The 23,973-nt window shown below is 42.7% G+C and overlaps 1 long non-coding RNA gene across 2 annotated transcripts in view; it reads right to left on the minus strand.

Moving 5' to 3' along the window:
* Window positions 1-823: 823 nt before the first annotated feature.
* Window positions 824-23,973, minus strand: part of LOC102152764 — a 75,350-nt gene continuing 52,200 nt past the window's right edge. Inside the window, exons 1-4 of one of the 2 annotated variants that reach the window (XR_005373070.1) lie at window positions 11,027-11,268; window positions 5,113-5,359; window positions 3,580-3,709; window positions 824-1,625 (exon numbers count right to left, since the gene is read on the minus strand). This is a non-coding gene — a long non-coding RNA (uncharacterized LOC102152764). Of the gene's footprint in view, window positions 1,626-3,579; window positions 3,710-5,112; window positions 5,360-11,026; window positions 11,269-23,973 lie in introns of those variants that run through there. The other variant, XR_005373069.1, reaches the window with a different exon arrangement.

The raw sequence follows: 23,973 nt of genomic DNA on the forward strand, positions 1-23,973 counted from the left end.
TGCACGTCAGAATCAGAATCACATTCACCTTCTCCAGGTGTGGCTGTGAGGCCAGAGGGACGATAGGCATGACCTCAGTCACTTGCTTTTACTGAGGCTTGCATTTATAATCTTATTATATTACATTATATTATCTTCTATTATCACATTTACACTAAACCAAACATCTGCAGGTATCTTAAAAAATCTCTGCAAAGTAATAAAATAAAAAAAATTCTGCAAAGAAATCATAAACTGAAGGTATTTCTAATAATGCAAACCCAAGTTAAAAACGTAAAAAATATGCGGCAATTACTTTTCCTCCAAGTCCTTCTCTCACATCATGAGGTTATAAAACATGACAGTATGTTCTAATCTAATAAAAAATTAGCCAAAAATATATAGTTACCAAGAAATATTTTTAGATAGGAATTTATAAGACTTGCTAAGGATAGTCAGGCTCTAAGACTATATTGTCCCTGGAGGTATTAGCCAATAACAGTAGTAAGTAAACGTAGTTTATAAATAAATATACACAAATTGAGATATATGATATGTAATATAAAGCTTTAGAGATAAAGCACAAGAACATCCTCTTGTCCGTATAGGCACCTAAGAAGGCTCAAAGCACCATCACGAGCGCTGCTCATCAGATGATAGCTGGCTGTTTGGCCCCAAAACAAAATATGACCCATATGCTTCTTTACATTATTTTTTATTTTGTTGTGCTCTAAGTTATGAAGGGGGTCCCTATCACCTTAGATACCACCTGCAAGAGGCACTTTATGTTGAACAAAATACACCCAATCAAGATATTGAACAAACTGAATGGAGAAACGGGCTCTTTGCCAAACATGACCCACCTACGCATTATGGAATTCCTCTCCTACTACGAGAACCAGTGACATGACCATGAAAACTAGCCCCATATACTTTTACTATGAGATACTTAGGGTGACATATCCATAAAGTAAATAAGGAGCTAGATGTGCTTTCCCATTTCCTACAGGTGTTGAAGCATGTTGGTTACAATTCAGTGGCTTGTTCTAAGTTGAGTTAGCACTAATTCTTAAATTAGACTCTTAAGGAGTCTTTTTTTCCCCTCCAGAATCCTTGAGAGGGGTCAATCTGCTTAGCATGGTAGACCCAAATATGTATTTTACATGCTATAAATAGTTAGGATTTTCTAATCTTGTTTTAGTATTTTTTTTCCTTTATAAACAAGGGCCCTGGGTAACTGATATACTACCCTGCCAGCTCCTGGGGCTTAATAAATCTTCTGATCATTTTAATAGTACTTGAAATCTACTGCCTTTGTAATGTGCCTTCCCACCCCCAGCCCAGTAGCAATGACTATAAAATAACACAAGTGAATATGGGAATTTGTCTGTGTTCCCAGGTTAGGAGTGCAAGTCATATTGCAAGATAAAGCTATCAAATGAGATAGTTCAAACGAGCTGACGATGGCTAGAGATCTGTCCTGCTCTTGAGCTTCTCACCTTTGATTTGGAGTGATTATTAAGCCAGATAAAAGAAAAGTCATACGGAAGAAGTGTGGAATACACCACTTCATAGCAGGGAACCGGAACACTTCGATCAATAATGACTAAGATGCTTGTCTTGAATTAGGTTCTCTCAGAGATCACCTAGGAATTCAATGCAAAATGGGTTTCATTGTTTCTTGTCAGGTGATATCAAGTACCTGATATGAATGCGTCAGTTTAGTTTACCAAACTCCCTAATTTACAGTGAGTAAATATATTCACTTGGAGAAGCTGCCTTATTACCCCTCTGCGATGGATGTCACTCTACAAAAGCTGTTGACTTCCGCCCAGTGCCTTACTGGTCTAGGTTTTGAAACACTGTCTTCCTCTGCATTTGCTGTTCAAGGTACCTGGAACTCTGTTTGGAAGGTCAGCTAGTGGGGTCTCTCTCCACATCCTACTAAGGATTTTCTTTTTTTCTTTTTAAAGATTTTATATATTTATTTATGAGAGACACAGAGACACAGGCAGAGGGAGAAGCAGGCTCCATGTGGGGAGCCCAATGTAGGCTTGATCCTAGGACTCCAGGATCACACCTTGAGCCAAAGGCGGATGCTCAACCACTGAGCCACCCAGGTGCCCCCTTATTAAGGATTTTCATCTATACTTTGGCTCTTCTCCAGGATGAAGCAAGTCCTAACTGAAACCCAGGAACTCAGAAACCAATGTAGAGACCAGAGCCCTGTGTCTGTGTCTGGTTGGGAAGCCTGAACCTCTTGGCATAAGGAGTACATTTCTTTTCAATTTCTGCATGTATCATGGCAGCAAGACCAGATAGGTCCCATCCAGCTTACCTGTTAGCCCTCCATCATATGGCACTGGGAGGAGGAAAGTGTGCCACCATAATGGAAAGAGGGTTATTTATGTGTAAGAGTGGCAGGAAGAAGGCTGAACCCAAGAGGCTAGACATTTTGGCAAGATTGTGGAATTGGTTTCTCTTTTGCCATTAATGGAATTAGAATTGGTTGCTAAATTCCTGCCATCAATAAGATCAGGGATGCAAGACACTACAATAGTATAAGACTAAAAAGAACAATCAAACACGCGTCATCCCAAATAGACGTGCTGACACTCAAAGTCGGTGTCAAGGGGCAGTTCTTAAAGTTAGGTGTCTAATGGCCTCCACTTACTTTCAACTGCCTTAGGATGTTCTGAAAAATTCATTTTTCTTTTTTCATAAGAGAATAGGGGATAGGGTTGGTGTGTGTGCATGCGCACGTGCATCCATGTGCATACATGTGTGCAAGCATATTGCGCTCATGAGTACATCCTTGCTTTTGCCTGTGAGTGTTTGTCATAAAACTTGAAAGAAAGTACAAGTTTTAGCTGAAATGAAAGCTTTTTATAGCAGAGTTATAAATCCCTTCAAGGAGTGATTTTCAGTTAAGAGCTGACAGCTCTCTTGTGAAGTGACCATGCCAGGCCTGCCATTCAAAGAAGATTGGAGACCAGTCTTGTTTGTCATCTGAAATGGAAGTGCTATGTTCTTGGGGAGGCCACGTGAGAAGGCAAGATGGAGTGTTCCTGCAATTTGCACTATCTTTGGATGAAACTAGAAGGAGGTGTTAGTATGATGTAATACATAATATTGAGCGTGAAGTGATTAAGCAGTTGTATACTGAGCTACTGTTTGGGACAGAGCGGAAACAGAAGTGCTGTTTATTGTTACACTGATCATGTCTGGCCACCATGTTTCTGCATAAGAAAGGATCCATTCGCAGTTATGACTCCAAGCAGTACATGACTACACCTGCGTGGTGTATTTTACAACCTTTTCCCATCCTGCAGTGAGAATTCCAAACCCAGAGAGAGAAATCAGACCCAGACCTCTCAAGCTGGAGGTGGAAGCCCATAGCACGGGAGAGGTAAGGCTAAAATTGACAAAGTTTAATGGATGCCAACAAAGGCATGCATAGAACTCCATCTAGAGACTCCTCTTTAAGCAAAAGATTAAGTCATCTGGTCTCTGAAACAAAAAAGGGACCTCCCAACACACCAGGCCCAGCAGTGTTGAGTAATAGAGGACACACAATGTCTACACCGAATAAGAACTCACCTTTCATCCTGCTTTTAGGCCCAGTTCCTTACTGTGAAGGAACTGGAGATTCACATCAGAAACCACTGTATCCCCATTAGAGTTCACTGGATATAATGATAAAATCTTGACCGGTGCGAAAGTTAGAATCCTAGAAAAATAGTGGGTTCGAAAGGAAAAAAAAAAAAACACTTAAAATGATTTTTTTAAATAAAAAAATGCATTGTCAAGAATATGTTGTCTTTTTCTTGCTGTAGCAACTATTTCATGAAATATCAAATATTTAAAAAGAACTTGTAGAATAAACAAGTCATGAACAATGTCAGCTAGAGGCAGCGACAGTTCCAGCAAAAAGGTTTGGATGTTGTTCTCCATCCATTATTAGGATTTCTTGCTGAAGAAGCTTCTTTAGGGATGGTGCAGACAAGCCTTTCAAGGTGATGTCACCATCACTTACTGCTATTGCTGGGCCTTCCCTGGGGTGAGGCATGAGGCCAATGTCAGACTTCTTTGGTCATTTTCAGTATAGCTAAAAATCTTCTTTTTAACTGGACATGTGATAGGATCTTGCTTAATTTTCATCTGTGGTCCTCCTAGCAATGTTTGACTTCCCTTAAAATTTAAAACAAGGGACACCTGGGTGGCTCAGCAGTTGAACGTCCACCTTTGGTTCAGGGCGTGATCCCGGGGTTCCGGGATTGAGTCCCACATTGGGCTTCCTGCGAGGAGCCTGCTTCTCCCTCTGCCTGTGTCCCTGCTTCTCTCTCATGAATAAATAAATAAAATCTTTAAAAAAAATTAAAACAAACAACAACAACAACAACAAAAACCACTGGGAAAACATAGACATTTAGAGAGCGAAATCTCAGACATGATTACATTCCTATTTATGAAAAGGATTCATTTCATCCCCACTTTATTCCTTTCTAGGGATTATTTATTCTAGGGACAGAATAAATCTAGGGATTTTAACGTATAGTTTATATATGTATAATTTGCAGTAGCTTTTATGTATACATCTTGAGAAGATTGAGAAATAGCTACAATTCTCATTACGGAGTTTAGAGTCTCAGTTTTATCCTATACAAATATTTGAATCAGCGGACTTTCACTGGTGTGAAGCCAAGAACCTATGGTAAGGAGTGGGCACAACCAAAATAAGCGGCATCCTTTGCAACCCTCTGCTTAGGGGGGCTGATTTCTGTCTGGATCTGCATTGTGTTCAGCGCCTCCACCAGATGGCACACCCAGCGGGGCCAGCACCCCTTCACCCTGACACGCTCCAGTAGGAGAGAGAGCCTTGCAGCAGATGAGGAAAAAAGGAGGACAGTGTCCCCTCTGAACCAAACAGGGAACAATCAGAAGAGGTTGGGGTGCACCATTTTGGAGATAGGGCTTGATTGGGGTGCCTCAAATCTAGGACCGGAAAGGGAAGCAACATGTTATGTCCTGGGATTTCGGGTTATTTCCCTTTCGGGTCCGAGAGCAAAGTGGCTTCTGCTCTCGCCACGTCTCCTTTTGCTACCTCCTGCTTCATCGATTTCACAGACTTACACTTTTGTGGAATTAAAAGCAACCTCAAGGCTCTTGTTGGATAAATCACTATTCACTGTTCGAGCCTGTCCGGCAAATGCTCAGAGTGGCCTGCACCATCCGGTGTCCTTTTGTCTCCTTCCCCCAATCTTCTCTGCGCCAAGGAATCTTCAGTCTGCAATCAATCAGGGAAGTTGTTATTCAGACCCAGACCTTGGGTCCCTTTGCCGTGTCTCTGTTAGCATGTAGCCATGTGGAACCCAGAAAGCTGTTGAAAGAAAAGACCACCACCGTCATCCCTATCACATGTATGTTCATGTATGTTCGCACACGCCTGAGTTTCTGCCTCAGTCAATGAGTTCCTCATCTTTTCATTAAAGGCTGTATCTACTGCCCCTTGCCCCCAGGTGGTCTCTGCAGTGTTTCCCTACAAATACCTTGGACTCAGCTTCCCTCGACCAAAGCTCCTTCTCAGGCATTGGCCAAAAGGTGAGCTGGAACTACCTGGGGGTACCGGCCATGTGTTCAGCACATGTAGAGGCTGCAAAAAGCATTTCCTCTGTGCATTTCCTTTACATTAACGCACTTCAAAATCTAATAATATTTCATTTAGAGGAAGAAGTAAGTTGTTCTCTCTCAATGAGGCAGATCATTACTTTTCCATTGCCTAACAGGGGTACGTGTGCTGCCCTTCCTAACTCAGAGGCTGCACACACACCAATTGGTGAGCTGCAGTGGGAGTTGTTTTTCTAATAAACAGCACATGATGTTGTGCTGATCCGGGCATGGTGTGTCATCCAGAACCCCAGTGACCAATAACATGTATTTGGAAAGTTGCTGGCTGGTTCGGAAATACAGTTTGTAATAATTTCTTTCCCCCTGTGAAGCTCAATTATTTATTTCAGTCAAATTCCTGGGCATTTCATGTTTAGACTCTTTATGAAGGAGAGCAAAATCGTGTGGTGAAGCGCTTGGGCTTTGGCGTCAGAGAGATCTGGAGTAGAGGCCAGGCTCTGCAATGAGCAGCCGAGCAGCTTTCTGCCCCTCTATATTCTGAGTCCCCATTTCCTCCTCTGAAAGGGGGAGCAGTAGTCAGACAGCCTGACAGAGCCATTTGCATTGTAGAGTGTCAGCTTGAGTGGTGCAGATGACATCGGATCTATGACGCCTGGCACCCAGCTGGAACTGAGACTGTATTCAGTTAGTTTAATCTTAGGGCATGGAGGCCAGACACCATCCACAGAGTGCACAGAAATAGTCACTTTGCAGATATTATTATAACCTCTTAGGAGAATATTCAGTCTCTACTCCCGGACTTCTATGGCACCACATACCCTGTGGTTGCCCCCTGGCCTCTCAGTGTCACATCTTTTTCTCCTAGTCCTTAAATGTCATCCTTGACACTGTCTTCTCCTGATTCCCCTAAGCCAGGTCATCATTAAGCCCTACGGATCTGTGCTCTGAAATGCACCCATGTCTGTCCTGATGCGAGGCCGCTGTGAGCACCCACAGAGGCCCCGTGCCTCTCACCCAGGCTCCTGCACTAGCCTTCCTGCTGGTCTTTCATACATGTGGCCTTCCCCTCAGTTCACCTTCCATGGGATAGTGAGGGCTTAAAAATGCAATTTTTTTTCCTTAAGGTTTTACTTATTTATTCATGAGAGACACACAGACAGAGGCAAGACACAAGCAGAGGGAAAAGCAGGATCCTTGCAGGGAGGCCAATGTGGGACTCGATCCTGGGACCCCAGGATCACGCCCTGAGCCAAAGGCAGATGCTCAACCACTGAGCCATCCAGATGCCCTCAAAATGCAATTTCAATACATTCTCCTCAGCCAAACCTCTACTGAAAACCCTTCCTTGGCCTTGGTGTGAGACCAAGATTGGTAGCCCAATCCTCCCAATCCCCCTGTGAGGTCCAGCTCTGCTGCCTGTCTGGCTTTGGCTTGGATCACTCTCCCTTTGCCCTCAACCATGCTTGCCTCCTGCTCCCAGCAACCAGGAAGCCTTGACCAAGCAACGGTTTCTTTTCTCTTCCTGAATCTACTTTTATATTTATAACCAGAGGAGAATTCAAAACTTCCTTTTTTCTTCCTGAGGGCAAGGAGAGTTTGGTGGGTTTGCATTTTCCACAGACTTTTGGAGCATCTCAGATGAAATGTCAAAAACAAACCCAACGTATTATTATGATTTGAAAGAGGCCCAAACATGTTGGTATTTCTAGTAGGACTGAAATGATTAAACCAGCAGCCATTCCCTTAGCATGTGTGAACTTCAATTTCTAGACCAGGGTCTTGCTAGAAAAGTGCTGACATTTGAAATGTTATATAGCAGAAAAAGGTAGTGGAATGTTTTATAACCTCAAAAAATATTGGGTTTAGGGGTCAGTCCCGTGTGTTGTGGCAGGTTACTCAGGTGGCTGTGAAATATCCAAAGGTGAATAACATCAACCTAAGTGACTCACCAGGAGGCCAGGAGCGTCAATCTCCCCCCTAAAAGTGAGGATTCCCAAGTCTAGAGCAGGAAGCTGTACTATGTAATTTCTAGGTGACACCCCAACAGAGCCCTCTTCCTCTATCCCTGCTGCGGTTCCAACGCCTCCACTTTATTTTTGCTCGCTGCTGGTAAGAGCCCAGGGGTTACGACAGAGGGCACCAGTGGCTTTCAGGAGAGCCTGGGCTGGAGACAGAACAGCTGACAGAGGGCACCCAGCCACTCACAAAAGTCTCTGTATTTGATTGCCACCCAGGATGGGACTTCCCAGTTCTTCTGATGCTTCTAGGTATCTTCTGGAATATGTGGCCAATACTACAGTTGTCAGCAGGTAGGGTTGGTGGGGACATGGCTGGAGGTGGTTGGCATATGTTATATGGGGGCTGAGTGCCCATGAATTCCTTCTCTATCCGCTTCTAAACTCCACCAGCAAGGGTGAAAGCTGTTGGAATTGTTACTGCTTTTGGTTTTGGTCAATGTATTTCAACCATTGACAGGTCAGGCTTCAAGGTGAGCATTTCTACCAATACCAGTATCCATTGGCCATCTATAATGGTGGAAGTTTTATGACAATTTTTGAAGGTTAGAGGAGGTCTTCCCAGTTCTTTTGGATCGGGTTAGGCCCCCTCTGTCCTGCCCTTCGTAGCACTTGCTGTCTCTCTGTTCTCAAAACGTATCCCATCTGTAATAGTTGGTTTAGCATCCTTATTCTCTGCCACGCTGGATGTGCCTGGCATGCACATGGGCCCCACCCATTTTATTCGCTGTTATTTCCTTATATGTTAGACCCATAGAAATATATATAAAAGTATAGATTTAATATATGTTATATATGTTTAATATATATATATATATTTAAAGAAGAGATGAATAAATGTAAGCCCAAACCAGGGTATATCCTGTTAAGTGACATGTCCCACAATATAAGTATGGGATCTAAAATGATGAGATTTACTGCTCTAACTAGAGCACCTTAGAACCTCCTTATAATGAGGTAATAATAATTTGTAATAATTATATAATAATAATAATAATTTAATATATAATAATATATAATAATAATAATAATAATTTGTAACAATAAAAAAGCCTCTAGCATGTAGGTAATGCTCACAGAGTGCTGCGTAATGTTCCAGCACTATCTACATCCAGTCATATTCCTCCTCACAGCCCCAGAGGTAGGTACGGTTATCCCCAGTTTACAGGTAAGGAAACTGAGCCTCAGAGTAGCTAGAGGCTGGTTCAGGGGTGTGGGCCCCAGCTCTGTTCTCCCCAACCCCGCTGCTGTGGAGAACTGAAAGTCAGGGCGATGATACACCAGTGCACAGGGCTGTTGTGAGGCCTGCTCTGTCCAGGGCCCTGGGGGCTGCCCAAAGCCCGTTGGATAGGGATTCCATCCCAGCCCTGAAGAAATTACAAGGAATCATTTAAAAAGCTAAATAAAAACACAAGGCGCTAAGATCCCTGTGCTGACGGGATGACTAATTGCTAGATGAACTGTGCTCGTGCAAATGCCCTGGTGCGGAGGAAGGTGGGAGGGCCAGCGAGGCCGGGAGTGGCCGGGGAGGTTTCCAGGGAAAGTAGCTGACCTTGAACTTGGCCCAGGGTGATGGGTGCAACGTGGATGGGTTGGCAGGCATCTGAGAGTCACAGAGATGACATGAGCAAATACACCACACGAGAAGGTTTTTTTTAATCCAGATTCAAATTAATGAACAAAGTACTGTCTGGAAGCCCAGATTTTTCTCCACCTCTGAGAAACATGTGGGACTTTTGGTCAAATCAGTAGCTCTTTTGCTCCACGTGGGTGTCTCCAGCTATAATAGGAAAGTAGGGCTGGCCATTTTCTTCCCTAGGAGAGCTGTCCACAGGGCTACAGCTTTCAGGGCCTCTCTAAAGCAGGTACGCAAACCCAAACTGTAATTGTCGCTGTTGTTTTTGCTGTTGGTTTTTTATTATCCTTATTGAAACGCTGCCCCTCGGGAAGCCTAACTTTCAGTGCAGCGGCCGCCTGCTCAAACAGTTGACTGTCTGCCTCGTGACCCACCTGACCAGAAAAGGCGGGGAGAGCCCTAGCCCCAGCAGATCCTTCCTCCAGCAATCCCTGCTGTTCCGGAAGGTTCTTGCAGCCAGAGCCTGCTCCCCATCTCCAGCTGACCAGGGTCTGGCCCTTCAATAGTTTTGTTTTTGTTTTTCTCTCCAGCATGTACAGTTTTTTTTTTTTTAAAGAAAAACTAAATTGATATTTAAATATCAGAAAACATCAGGTAAGAGTCTATCTAGAATTCTAGCTCCCCTTCCACAGGAGATCTGATGACAACGGGCCCATGTTTTGGTACCTGTCACAGTGAGAATCAACGGGTTCACCGAAGGAATGCTCATGCTTTGACCAGCTCCACGTGACCCTTGTCACCATGGGTGTCGGGATCTCTTGTCTACCTCTCTCTGTTTTCCATCCAGGTCATTGGGCGGACCTAGGGCGAGCTGCCTGTGGGGCCAGAGGAGGTGACGAGGGGCCAGGGCTGGGTCAAACCAAATGGGGGTGGCAGTGCTGGAGACCGAGTCAAGGAGAAAAGAAGGGGTCTGAAGTCACAGCGTGGGGCCCAAGGCCAGAACCAGGGTGTTGGGTCCTAGGCACCTCTGGCTGGTGAACAGGAGCAGAGAGCACCCGTTCTGGAGCAGATCCCACAAGCCCCGAGTGTCTACCGGGGCATTTAATGTGTCTGCCCTTTAATGACATGGTTTATGTTGATTAGATAGTTCCTGCTTACACATTATAAACACTGGGAAATTGCATACAGATGTGACCCTGCACACGTATGACCCCACACCCATACCCAAGCCCACCGCCAGCAGTTCTGATTTAAGGGCTGGGCTGGGCGTGGGCTGTTCACAGCCTTGAAAGCTCCCAGGCGCTTCCAGTAGGCAGTGTGCAGCCAGGGTAACAATGAGCAGCCTAGGTGAGCTGACCTTTGTGATACTCTTTTTCTACTGAGTGATCTCCCTCTGACCCCCTAAGTTGATCATCCTCTAAACAACTCAGTTCCTTTTGCATAAAAACCCTTTATTTTGTGGCCCCTCCCTTCCTCTTTCGGTTCCGTAGGATAGTGTCTGGGTGGGTGAAGGTGGCCTGCTGTGCCTCGTGGCTGGCTAGTTTCTCTTTGGCTCCTCCGGATGATGCCATTTGTTCTCCTGGTCACTTGCAGTTCAAGCTGGTCCCAGGTGGAACATGAGTTGGCCCCCGTTAATGCATGAGTGCCACGAACACCTCAGGACTAGTGCCACATCCTCCAGGTGTCCTCCTCTGGGTCAGGCAATCAATGCACAGGGCTCTGGGCTGCCTCCATCTCGGGGACCCCACAGCTGTCCCACTGGCCTCAGGGGGCCACCCTCAGGGCCTGTGCCCACCTGACCTTACTGTGAGAAATTGAGCGTACTCACCAAAGTGTAATCAGGCATGGTATGTTGGATCGTCACACTGGGTAGGTGCAGAGGCAGTCTCGAGACAACCTCTTCTAAGTTCGAATAAAATTGAAACAAGTACACCTTGAACTCAGTTTCCCCACAATCTAAACAACTTCCCTCTGGTTTCCCAGCTCCTGCTTCTCCTGCCTATTGTTCCGTTTCTTCTCCCAGAATATCTGTGTCTGTCAGGGGCAAACTCACGTGTCCTCCGCCCCCCATGTCTGTCTGGGAGTCCCCTCTCCGTTCCTGCGTCCAGCTTCACCAAGACTTAGCCAATGGGAATCTCACACGTAAGGACGAATTCGTCTTGTTGTCCTATTACAAATTCATTTTCGCTAATTTTTCTTCTTTTTTTCCAATATTCTTGGCTGCTCTTACCCTCTCACTCTTTTGGATGAAAGATCTAAAGGATTTATGAACCCAGAGCACAGTTTCTTCTATTAGATCTGGAACATTTTGTAGGCGAAGTGGTCCCCTAGAGTGTCCTAACTCTGTAAGACAAATTCCCCTGTGGCAGTATCGGGGGCCCTCGTAAGAGTTCCTCAAAGGTTGTAGCAAGTATAACAGGACTTGATATTTGAATCAGAACCCAAGGACATGATGTTGATGGGATATCAATATCCCAGATATGCTGACTCTCCCTCTGGGCGGAAGGAATCTCCTTCATCTGCTGAAAGTTAGTTAGTGGCCATAAGATTTGCTTCAGCCAATGGGACGTGAGGGCCGACTCTGGCCAGCCCATTAGGGCCAGTGTGAGCTTCCCCGTGACCTTGGTATCCTGTGCCAGTACATGGGGCAATGTTCCAGGTAGTGGCTGCTTCCTCAGCTGGAGTCGTGGATTGAGAACATCTGTAGTGGAACCCCCACACGACCATTAGTAGGTGAATGAGAAAAAAAATCTCCCTTGTTTTAAGCCTCTGTGATTTGGGGTAGCTAACTGTTACCCCTCATAACCGTCCCAAGTGAAGTGAAGAATCTGTGTTTGTGCATAGGCAGCCAGGATGCAGACCACACCTCCCACCCAACTCCAGCACGTTTTCTTTGCTCTCTCTCCCTCCCTTTTAATCATTTTCTTTTTGTTGAGTCATGGATTCATCCTTCTAGAAAGCTGACTGTAAGTCTAAAACTGCTCTTATCTGTGAAGAAATGGTCTCCAACGAGGATGGGGAGGAAATGAACAACTTCAAGAGTCCAAAGAGCATGAAGTTGGTGGGCTGTGCACTCCAGCTTGCTGTCTGCCATCACGCTTGCCAACAAATGTGGAGCGAGGGGTGCTCTGGGCGCGGACACACTTTTCTTTGAGCAGTACCTCTTGGCGTCCTGCCCCTGCCTCCCTGCTTCTCACTCTACCCTCTCCCTTCCGAGATCCCCACGGAGCAGTGCAGAGGAGATCTGAGGGAAGCTAATCCCTCATTTTTGGGATATGGAATTTAGAGCTAGTGGGTCCTGAGCAACCAGCCTTCTGTCGCTTCTCATTTGGGCCTCACATAGCTTTTCCAGCCAAGAGGCACATGGGCATTTCTAAGCTGCTGCTCCCCCATCACGCAGCCTGTGATTTCTTCACCAAAGTATCAAAGCAAAGCTACTCATCTTTCTAGTTAAAAAAGTCCCTAACAGCCCCTAACAGTTATAGCATCTAACTGCCTTTAATTAGCCCAGATTACTAACTTCTTCCTCCAGGGTCCACCCATCTATCTGCCTCTGTCCCTAGAAAGAGGATGCCTGCTACCTTGGCCCACTTCTCTTGTTTTTGATGGATTTAGCTTTTTGCCACCTTATTTAGTCCGAACTTATTCAAAAGAGGACCCAGGGAGGATCAGGGAACTATCTTATAGCTCCAGATAAGAAATAAAATACCTGAGAGGTTAAACCAGGTAGCCCCGGACCAGAACAAAAGCGTGATACCTTGAAATCTTTCCCTCCTGCTAACGGTCAGGCTAAAAACTGATTTTAGGTTGTTAACGCTTCACGGAGTCCACAAGGTTAAACCATATTAGTTCAGAAAGAGAACAACGGTTTCTTAGAGTGAGGCAAACAACTTCCTCCCTCGATCCGGACCAAGACTCTTCCTACAAAGGAGACCATATGAACTAATAACAGAATCCTCTCTGTAACACGTGACAGATTTCACAGAGCTGTCACTTATCATTTCCCTTGGTATATGATGATGACATCGTGTTGGATTTCCCTTGACAAAACAATCCATGGGTGGTGGGGCAGAACTGAGTAGTGGAATTAGGCTACCCTGGAAGTCCACGCACTAATCAGCTGGCTGATCCAAGGACAGGTTTCAAACTCTCTACAAGGAGAAGACCAGCCCTCCATGAACTGCTGCATATCTGGTTAACCTTTCAAAAGGCGTAGGGCAGTAGTGAGCGAGTGAGGATCTCCTTAACCAAAAAGAGGGCCGACATTCCACGTGGCTAGGTAAGTGCAGAGCTGTATACTCTTTAAGTGCCATTGGCCAGTCTGCTTCATGCAAATATGATGAAATAATGTCACAGGCCAATACACAAAGAGGCCTAAATGGCCAAAAAATAAGTAAAGGTGCTGTTACTGCTGGTGGCCACATAAATTAGCACTACGTTGTCGGTAGGCATAGAAGTGACAGAGAATACATGTATACCCTTGGATCCAGCAATTCTATTCCGAGACTGCCTCCTGAGGAATTATTTCAGAATGTGTGCAAATATTCATGTATATTTGTCCTATCACTGCATACGTTAATGAGATAGGAAAGAAAACATTCTAAATGTCCAACTCTAAACTGTGCTTCCTGCATGTCACAGAATATTATTCTGCTATTTAAAATGATGTCCCTGGTGAATTTTTATGGGCACGATCAGTGTACATGACACAAAGATAAATTATTTATAAAGTGGTTTGCTAAAGAGTATGAGGTGTGGTCTCTTTTTTATGAAAAATGGCACTGATGTGCTCTGTGCATGTGTAATAGGTATTTTCAATATGAAACATTTTTTTTTCCTCTCCACATATTTCTTTCTGCTAAGTCCTTTGGGTTCCCATTTCCTTTCCCCTTAAAAATAGATGATTCCATACGTTTCTAGCCACTTTGAGTTATTACAAGTACTCTCTGGTTTAAATTTTCAATCTCAAACCCAGGCCTGATGTCATCACGCAGGAAGGAAAGCCTGCTCTACTCCTCTCAGGGAAACGTCTCTCCTTCAGGATCTGGCCGTGGGCAGCACTCTTCTTGTCTCTGCTGCTTTGGTTAACACCAGCTGGCAGCACCGCCCTCTGCGAGGTGGCCATCCAAATGCAGACTCTTCCAAAGCTTCCAAAAGAGCCTCATGAAGCCTCCCAGCTTTACACTTCCTGCCGTACTGGATCGTGTGTCCACTCTGCTGGTTTCTGCCACACACAATCACATGCATTTTCATCCCAGATCCTCTCTCTAAAGTGGGCAGCAGGGGGATTCCTGGGTGGCGCAGTGGTTTAGCGCCTGCCTTTGGCCCAGGGCGTGATCCTGGAGACTCGGGATCGAATCCCACGTCAGGCTCCCAGTGCATGGAGCCTGCTTCTCCCTCTGCCTGTGTCTCTGCCTCTCTCTGTGTGTGTGTGTGTGTGTGACTATCATAAATAAATAAAAATTAAAAAAAATAAAGTGGGCAGCAGGGCAAGGTGGGCTGGACCCAGGTACCTTGTGTGCCTTCCACTTGACCATGCAGGAGACATATACCTCCAGGACATGCCAAACTGCACTGCTTCATTGACACTGCCTCTTGCCACCCTGCCCTCTCTCTTGTGGTCATTTCCTTTGCTAATCGCAGTCATTCAAGCAAGTCCACCGCCAAGGTAGACATCCAACTGGAGAATGTTTGCCAATTGCCCCTCATTGCAAGTACCACTGACCTGCTGTGGTGATTCCTTTGGCTCTGCCCTTACTTGTCTGAAGAGGGAAGAGCAGAGACATCTTTATTAGAAGAAAAGATGAAAAAAATCATTCTTACCTTAAATCTTTCTTTTTAGAAATTTTTATTTACTTATTTGAGGGGAGGAGAGAGAGAGAGTGAGCACATTCAAGCCAGGCAAAGGGAGAGAGGAGAAGTAGACTCCCCACCGAGCAGAGAGCCCAACATGGGGCTTGATCTCAGGGATCATGATCTGAACCAAAGGCAGATGCTTAACTGACTGAACCACCCAGGCGCACCTTTTAACCTTAAATCTTACCTACTCTACAAGGCCAATGACTTCAACAATTCCCCCTTGTTCTTCTTACACAAACTTTAAAGGAAGGGCTATTGGGATGTTGGCTGGCCATGGAGGGACTGATTTTGTCATTCCTTACTAAGCCCTGGGATAACATGTCTAGCTCCATGGCTGGCTCTTTATCTCATGGAAGATAGTGGAAAATAGTTTGATAATTCTCAAAAGGATAATTATAGAATTACTATATAGCCCAATAATTCTACTTCTGGTATATATACAAAAGAATCAAAAGCGGGTAGTCAAACAAAAACTTGTACACAAATGTTCATGGCAGGACAATGTGCAATAGCTAAAAGGTAGAAGCAAACCAAATGTCCATCAACAGATGCACAGATAAATGAAATGCCTTATAGCTATACACTGGAAGGTTATCCAACCCTAAAAAGGAATAAGTGCTTATACATGCTGCAACAAGAATGAACCTTGAAGACACCATGCTCAGTGAAGGAGACCAGACACAAAAAGCCACACATTATATGATTCCATTTACATGAGCCATCCAGAATAGACAAGTCCAAACAGACAGTTCACGGAATGGGGGTCACTGGAGGCTGGGAGGAAGGAAGACTGGGGAGTCACTGCTTAATGGGTATGAGGCTTCCTTTTGGGATGATGAAAATAGTCTGGTAATGTGACTATGGTTGCATAACTTTGTGAATGTACTGATTGCCACTGAATTATGCACTCCAATATAATTGAAATGATGGATTTCAATATCGTGTATTTTACCACGATTCAAAAGAACAGCGAGCCAAATGCTATGGTGAGACAATTACACATATTTTCCACGCCTGTTATCAGATGAAGGAATTTCCTGAGTTGTGGTCCTGGCCTCTGAGTCTTGGTTCAGTCGCTTCCTCCTTCTCCCTTTGGGATTGAACCACCCTAAGGGAGATGTTCATCAGGGTAGGCTCCCATGGTGGAGACCTGCACCTGCCTGGTATCCCCCGTGATTGGCTGAGTTCAGGGAAAAAGTCTTAGCAAGACACCACTTCTCCGTATCTCACTCATGTCAACCAGACTAATTTATAAATAAGAAATCCACCATTTGGTCTCTTATGCTTCTTCATCTATCTCTCTGGATATGAAATTTTAAGATTAAGTTGGGTGGAGAGGAAAACCTCCCTCCAAATTCCTTCCCTCCGCCAAAATTCCAAGTTCCAAACCATTGTGCATGGCCACCATTAGCCTCTAAACCTCTAAATTACATGTAAGCAAACACTCACCTTGACTGTTTGAAAAAAAAAAATTCAAGCCAGAAAAATATCAAAGAACATCTATTCTTGAGCAATGAAACTTTTGGATGTGGATGTGGCCTCCAAGCTAAACTTGTAAATTGTGCTTCGTGTAATCAAATAGGTTAGATGACTCCGTGTGATTTATTAATTATAAGCTAGCTAAAATTAGAGAAACATTAAAAAAAAAAACATTTCAGCTTCTCGCTTATTGCCTGTGTTTCTTCATTCCTCTCTCCACTTTCTCCTCTACTGCGTGTCACCCTTATTTGGAGAGTATGACTTACAGGAGGTAGTAAAGGACCGTGAAAGCAAAACACCATTTAGAATTGAAAGTAAATGTTCAGTAAATCAATAAGTATGGTATCACCATGCTTTTAAAATTTAAAAACTTATCAGAATCACCCAAAGTATTTCAAAGCAAAAACAAAAACCCCACAACATTTTTACAGAACTGGGTGTTTTAAAAATTCTTAGTTGCACACCGAAGAGGATACAGAAAAGTTGGAAAGAAGCCATATGACGAATGTGAAGAAGGCTTGAGGGCTTGAAAAGATGGAAAGATAACAAGGTTTTAAAGGAAGAGTCAGATCAGCCATAAAATAAATGTATTTTAAATGTTTAAAGGCCTTTTACTGAGGAAATAATGTGTCAAGGTCTTCGTCTCTTTGGTCATCAGACTTAAATTTTCTTCTAGAAAAGGAATGGCTTCCCAACACATTAATATAAGAGGGAATCCTCAACAGAGGCTGGAAAGTTCAAACATAGATGGTGGTTGCTAGAGGAACACTCTCACTCTGATGGCTTGGTGCAGACCTGGAGAAGGCACGCGTGAAGAGATGGCTTGTGTGCCTTTCTGTCCCCCAGTTCTTTTCAGAATGTTACCAGCTGCTACAGGAGAGCAGGGTGAGACAGAGGAAGGCAGGGAGAAGGAGCCTAAGTGCCCCCAGCAGATTTTATTCTGTTTTCTTGTAATAACAACCCTGGTTGCTATGACTATGTTCTTAACTCCTGGGAATTTTTAGGAATCCTCCCAGTAATCCACATGATCTCCAATTTTATATTCCACGTTGAACTGTGCCCTCTCTCCGAGATAGAGACTCTTGAAGGGGCCAAGAGCTATGGCTCCGAGGAGGAAGGAATGTGACCCCATGTTACTGTTGTAAATGCAGTGTGGGTGAAAAGTGTCAGCGACAAATGGGCCATACACATTTCACCAATTGGGTTTGCATATTTCACATTAAGTATTACAAGCTGAATCCATAGGCCTAATCAAAACCAAAGTGGAAAAACTTAAGTTCATATGGTTGGGAAAGGCACACTTTGTTCCTGTACCAATTCATAGGTTGTTTTTTCTAAGGAATCGCAATGTCTACTAAAATTAGTATTGATTTTCACCTTCCACACACAAATTTCTCTACTAGGTATCTGTTCTGGAGAAGAATCTACACATTTACACAATAGAGTTCACTAAATCAGTATCTGCCACTGTCACTGATAACAACCTTAACAGCAATGGAACGGTTAGATTATCTGTGGTATATTCATACCATGAAATATCGCACAGTGCTTACAAAGAAGGAGGTAGAGCTATATATTTAGACATAGAAGGCATCATGGGTATCTTGCTAAATGAAAAATTAAGTTTCATAAAGATGTATAGAGCATGATTCCATTTGTGTAAATAAAGATTCATAAAACCAAACTATACACAGAAATATAAAAAAGAAATATAGATATAAAAATATTTGAAGACTTTCTGTGTGCCAGTCACTGTATTAATAGCTTTATATAAACCATCTCATTTAAAACTCACAATAACTCCATAAGATGTAAACTATTATTACCCACATTACAGATGAGGAAACTGAGGCACACAGGTTAGGTAACATGTCCAAGAGCCACTAAATAAGTATGAGAATATACATAGAGAAAGCCTGAGAAGGGTATACATAAAAGTGATAACAAGATAATTTCCTGGAAGGGGAATGAGATTGGATAGGATTCAATGGTGGCTTTATTTTGTAACAAAAATAATTCATATCTTAGTCAGTTCTGGCTGCTATAACAAAATACCATAAACTGGGTGGCTTAAACAGCAAACATTTATTTCTCACAGTTCTAGAGCCTGGAAAGTGCAAGATAAAGGTGCTACAGATTCAGAGTCTGGTGAGAGTTCTCTCCCTGGCTTGTAGACAGCCACCTTCTTGCTGTGTGCTCACACGCCTTTCCTCTGCGCGAGTGTGGAGAGAGGATTTTGGTCTTTTCCTCTTCTTTTAGGGGCACTAATCCCATCATGAGAGCTCAACCTTCATGACCTCAGCTAAACCCAATCAATCTCCCAAAGCCCCCACCTCCAAATGTCATCACAATAGGGATTCGGGCTTCAACATACCAATTTTGGAGGGATACAAACATTCATCCATAGTGATAGGTAGATAGATGATAGATAGATAGATAGATAGATACATAAATACATAGATAGATACATAGATAGATGATAGATGATTTATAGATATAGATAATTTTAAATCAAGAAAAAATAGTGGAGAGTAAAAAGAAAAGTGATCATTCTTCTGTCTTTTTAGTCTTAACAGAGTGAGAAACTTTCCATTGATCTGAAATCTTCCCTTTGATACATGTGTAGAATCTCTTAATCACATATTTGATTGCTCATGCAGGCGGCATGAACCTTAATAAAGGTGGAAAGTTAAGGATTAGCTGACTGTCAAAGGGTGATGCAAACCTCATGGGTGTTCCCCAAGGCTCAGACCCTAAGAAGGAGGGAGTTCCAAGGATAAGGAATGACCTTATTGATTTGGTGTTCCCAGGCTTCACCCTGTAGAGTCACTGAGACTCTTCTCAAGTCTCTGTAATTTCCCCAGAAGGTCCTAGAAAATTCTCAGAGATCGTTCTCCATGATTGTTTGTGGCTCCCTATAGGGACAAAGCTATGTTATCTTCCATTCCAGGATTTCATTCAACACTCCTCTAATTGCTATCATTGTTTCCAAGCCTGCAAGTCTTGTCAATGAAATAATTCTCTCTTCCACCAGTGTTGACATTTGAAATTTGGTGTGTGTGTGCAGCCTTTTCAAAAGGGAATTGTAGCACTTTCTTTTGTAATAGCCCTAGCCCAGAGCCAGTTGTGTAACATTCTCTCTGGGAGTCAGTAGACATTTTAATGAAACTGATTCAAGTGTCTTCTTTCTGCTCGTGTCTAAAGGGATCCAAAGACAGTATCCAGGACTTTAAGGTTCTGCTACCTTGAGATGTGTTTCCTGTAGACTTGGGCACACTATCCTAAGTTTAGGAGAAGATTTGATCTACTCTTCTTGTCCAGGAATCTACATTTTAGTGTCCAAGAACATGACTTTAACTTCCTTTCACTCATCCTCCAAGAAACCTATCAGGCCCTGGTGCAGACACTGCTCCCAATTCAGTACTCTGGGTCCTTCTGTTCCTGAGTTGGACATTCAGGTGATGATTCTTGCTCTCCTTTGTCTCCAGGTACTTAAAACATACTTGCCTAATGATAAGGTTGGGAAAAACAGGAAAGAGTTTGGAATGTATGTGCTCCTTCGTCTCTTGTCAAGGTTAAAAAAATTGGAATGTTTATTATACACTTAGTCTTCGCTAAGATGAAATATGGAAAAACATATTTATATAAATATTCCCTTAAGACAAAGCCACATTTCCCCCTTCTCCTTTGTTGCATGCTCACACTTTGAGCATACTTTGATGTGAATGCACATATATATATCCCACCTCAAAATTTAAGCTCTGGTGAGGGATTTTTTTCTTCCAATGGTGCATAAGTGTTTGAGGTGCAATGGGGTAGATAGCAGGTATTTTCTGACTGTTACACAGACATATACAATCATTCTAGTTTGTTTATTCTTTCTTAGGGTAAACAAATCTGAAAGAAGATAGAAATTGCCTTTCCTAAAATGTTATATAACACCTATTAGGTTGGCTATCAAACTACAGGTGTTGATGAGGATGTGGAGAAATTGGAACTCATTCATTGCTGGTGTCTTTAATTTTTGTTCAATCTTTCTTGAGAAATAGAAATTTTTGATACACAATCCTAGTTGGACCTCCCACCTCAACCCTTGACACTTTGAAGATATTATTCCACTGGCTTTTGGTTTTCATGATTGCTGATGAGAAAGAAGCCTGCTGCCGGTTTAACTGTCATTCCTTTATATATAAACTACTTTTATTTTTTGCCTACTGCTACTGTTGTTATGACTATGATTACTATGATTATGATCATCAGGCCCCAACTATTTTCCAGCTTAATAATTCACTTTAAATTCTTTAAATATTTTGGGCAGTTAATGTATGCCTCTTTCTTATGATTCTGTTCTTTAAATTCCATGAGCATTTACATTTCTTGGGGTTGTATTCAATTTCAGTCAACTTTCATGCCTGAATATTTTTTTCACTTGTATATTTGGTTGATCTAAATGTATGGAAAACTTGGAGGCCTAAACTCGGAGGATTCTTTTTACCAGAGAGGATTTGTGTTTAATTCAGCTGGGGACATTACTGCTTCTGACAGCTCTCGCCTCCCATGGGTCCCAGGCTTCATCAAAGTGCTTCGGAGCCAAGGCCAGTTTCCAGCTCAGGGTGTTTTGTTTTGTTTTGTTTTCATCTTAGAGGTATTTTTACAATCTGTCAGCCCTGTGATGCCAATTAATAAAAAAAATGCAGAATTTGTAGCAACAGAGCCACTTATGGATCCTGTCTTCTCTATTGCTGGTGATATAAATCTCTGTCTTACTTCAGTTTACTTTACATTATGCCAAGTTTACTTAGTAAAGGGCCAAGCATGCAATAATAGGAAAGATTAGATCCTTTAGCTCATTTCCATAAACCAAAATCATTTTAATAACATGAAATTAAAAAGATTTTGTATCCAGAGACTGACATTAAACTAATTGCTTGATGAACATTTCTTTAGTATAGTCACAGGACTGAGACTGGAATCATTTCCTACAGCAGGAGCTAACATGCATGCTTTGGGCATATGTCTCCATTGCATGAATATCTCATTTATTTGTATTAAAAGATACATTTGAAAAGAGGGTCAATCTTTACTCTAAACAAGAAGATAGAAAATAAACCCCACCAAGGACTCTATTTAATTCATTAATTAATGAGGGAACCAGTAATATGTTGCAACGTCTTTCAGCGATAACTGAAGAATTTGAAAAATCTACTAGCCCATTTTCTGCTGTTTGCCTTCTGTCATTATGACTCAGTATCATTCATGAACACAGATGGTCCTGCTCAGTCTGATGCAACTCCTTGCCACCCTTGAGATGCCACTGTTGGTTTTGCAGTAATTGATCCATGTGCATGAGAGTGAGGAAGGGAGGAGAAGTCTTGGCTCTTGGAGTTGCAGTTCCTCAAACATGATGCTGATGTAGACCAACGAATGCATGGGCTACAATGGTTCTTCATAGGAGGACCACCCCACTTGCGGCAAACCAGACTATAGAAGAAAACATTTGTCAAAGAAGAATGGGGATTCTTGCTGCCTAATAGAGAGGGGTGTGGAGACTGTTCCCAAACAGATCTTCTGGAAGTAGGTCAGTGTTCTGGGGAAGTGGCTATGTGAATCCAAAATGTAGCAAGTTGGATGCCCAAAATAGTTCTTTCTTAAATACATATTTAATAACTAGGTGGTCAATTGGCTGTACCATTTGATCCATAATTCCACCTGGTGATTTATGACTTGTCAACATCAGTCTTCATTGTCCAAACTTTTCTTTTTTTTTTTTTTTTTTCTTTTTTTTTTTTAATTTTTATTTATTTATGATAGTCACAGAGATAGAAAGAGAGAGGCAGAGACATAGGCAGAGGGAGAAGCAGGCTCCATGCACCGGAAGCCCGATGTGGGATTCGATCCCGGGTCTCCAGGATCGCGCCCTGGGCCAAAGGCAGGCGCCAAACCGCTGCGCCACCCAGGGATCCCCTGTCCAAACTTTTCAATTCAAGCTGGCTTTCCCCATGAGAATAAAGCACTCTGATACATTTCATGTGCACATCTCAGTTAAGTACTTTCATCATAAACAAGGATTTCAATATGTGCTCTTTGACCACAGTCAAGGGCAGGGAATTCCTGATTCCATTTAAAAACCTCATTAATGTTTCTCTCGTTGTTTTCAAAATATTTTTAAGGAAGTAAATCTTAGAATGATAATTTCTCATTCACAAGATTATTTATATTCCCCACATTTATATCTCTTCTAATGTCATTACTGAACTTGTTTTCCTTTTCTGGCCTTTTATCCCCTACTACTTCCTTATTGCTCCCATTCTTATTACCAGTCTTTCATTTTCTCACCAATGTCCTCCCATGAAAGGAGAACTTTATAGTTTACTCCAAATAACTGTTCTGTCCATACCCCTCTGGAGACTTTCTTCGTGGTCTCTACAATTGGTCTTTTCTTTATTTCAGTAGTTCTGTAAACCTTCAAAAGAACCCTTGGGAGTATCTCTTTTCAAGGTCATTATCTGCAAATTCATGTCCATCTTCTCCACTGTGTAAGGAATGAATTTTATGGGCATATTTATAAGCTCCTAATCATTTTGGAAATAAGAAACTACAGTTTCTCATTATTCTTTTAGCCACACGTTTCCTCCTATAAAAAGAAAAAATAATTTATGGGATGTTAAATGAATGCTTTGCTTTTCTGATGTTGCTATATTTATCATTCAATTGTTTATTGAAAAACATTTATTGACTGCTATGTGCCAGGCATTGTTGTAGATACATTGAATAAAAAGATGGAGATGATACCCACCCCCTGGCTGCTGGGAGTTCCCAGTGGGTGCTATAAATATATAAGCAAATGTGATATAGTGAGAATTACTAATAGAGTTAGAAGAAAGTCCTCTGACAGCACACTTGCCTTCTTTTGGGAGATTGGAGATAAGAGAGGACTATAGGAAAGAAGAGGTAGTCATGCAATTATCCCACAGGATGTTTCACAAGGTTTTGAGAGAACAGAGGTTCTCTAGGTAGGGCACACAAGTAGGGGAAGAAAACAAGAAAGAAAAAAAAAAAGCAGCAAGTAGAAAGGATACTTGGAAAACCATGACATTTTGAGAAAAAGTTGGCTGTAGCAGAGACTATGCTTTGGAGTACAAAGAGGGATGAGGGTGAAAATGTATATGAGGCCCAGAGAGCAAAGCTTTATATGTGATGCTACTGCATTTCCATTCATTCTGCAGGTGATGATAAGAGTTGAAGACTTTAAAGTCTCAGTTGGCCTGATGTATGGAAGCAGTTTGAAGATCTATTGAAGGAAAGAGATTCCTGGCAAAGGGAAAACCATGTAAATAGTTTAGGCAAGAGATTACAGGCATGTGGAGGTGGAGATGGGAGTGCAAACTCATATGACCAGGCACTTAATAGACTGCACAACTGAAGAAGATCTGAAGA

Source organism: Canis lupus, chromosome 18 (genome assembly GCF_011100685.1).
Source record: "Canis lupus familiaris isolate Mischka breed German Shepherd chromosome 18, alternate assembly UU_Cfam_GSD_1.0, whole genome shotgun sequence".
Lineage (NCBI taxonomy): Eukaryota > Metazoa > Chordata > Mammalia > Carnivora > Canidae > Canis > Canis lupus.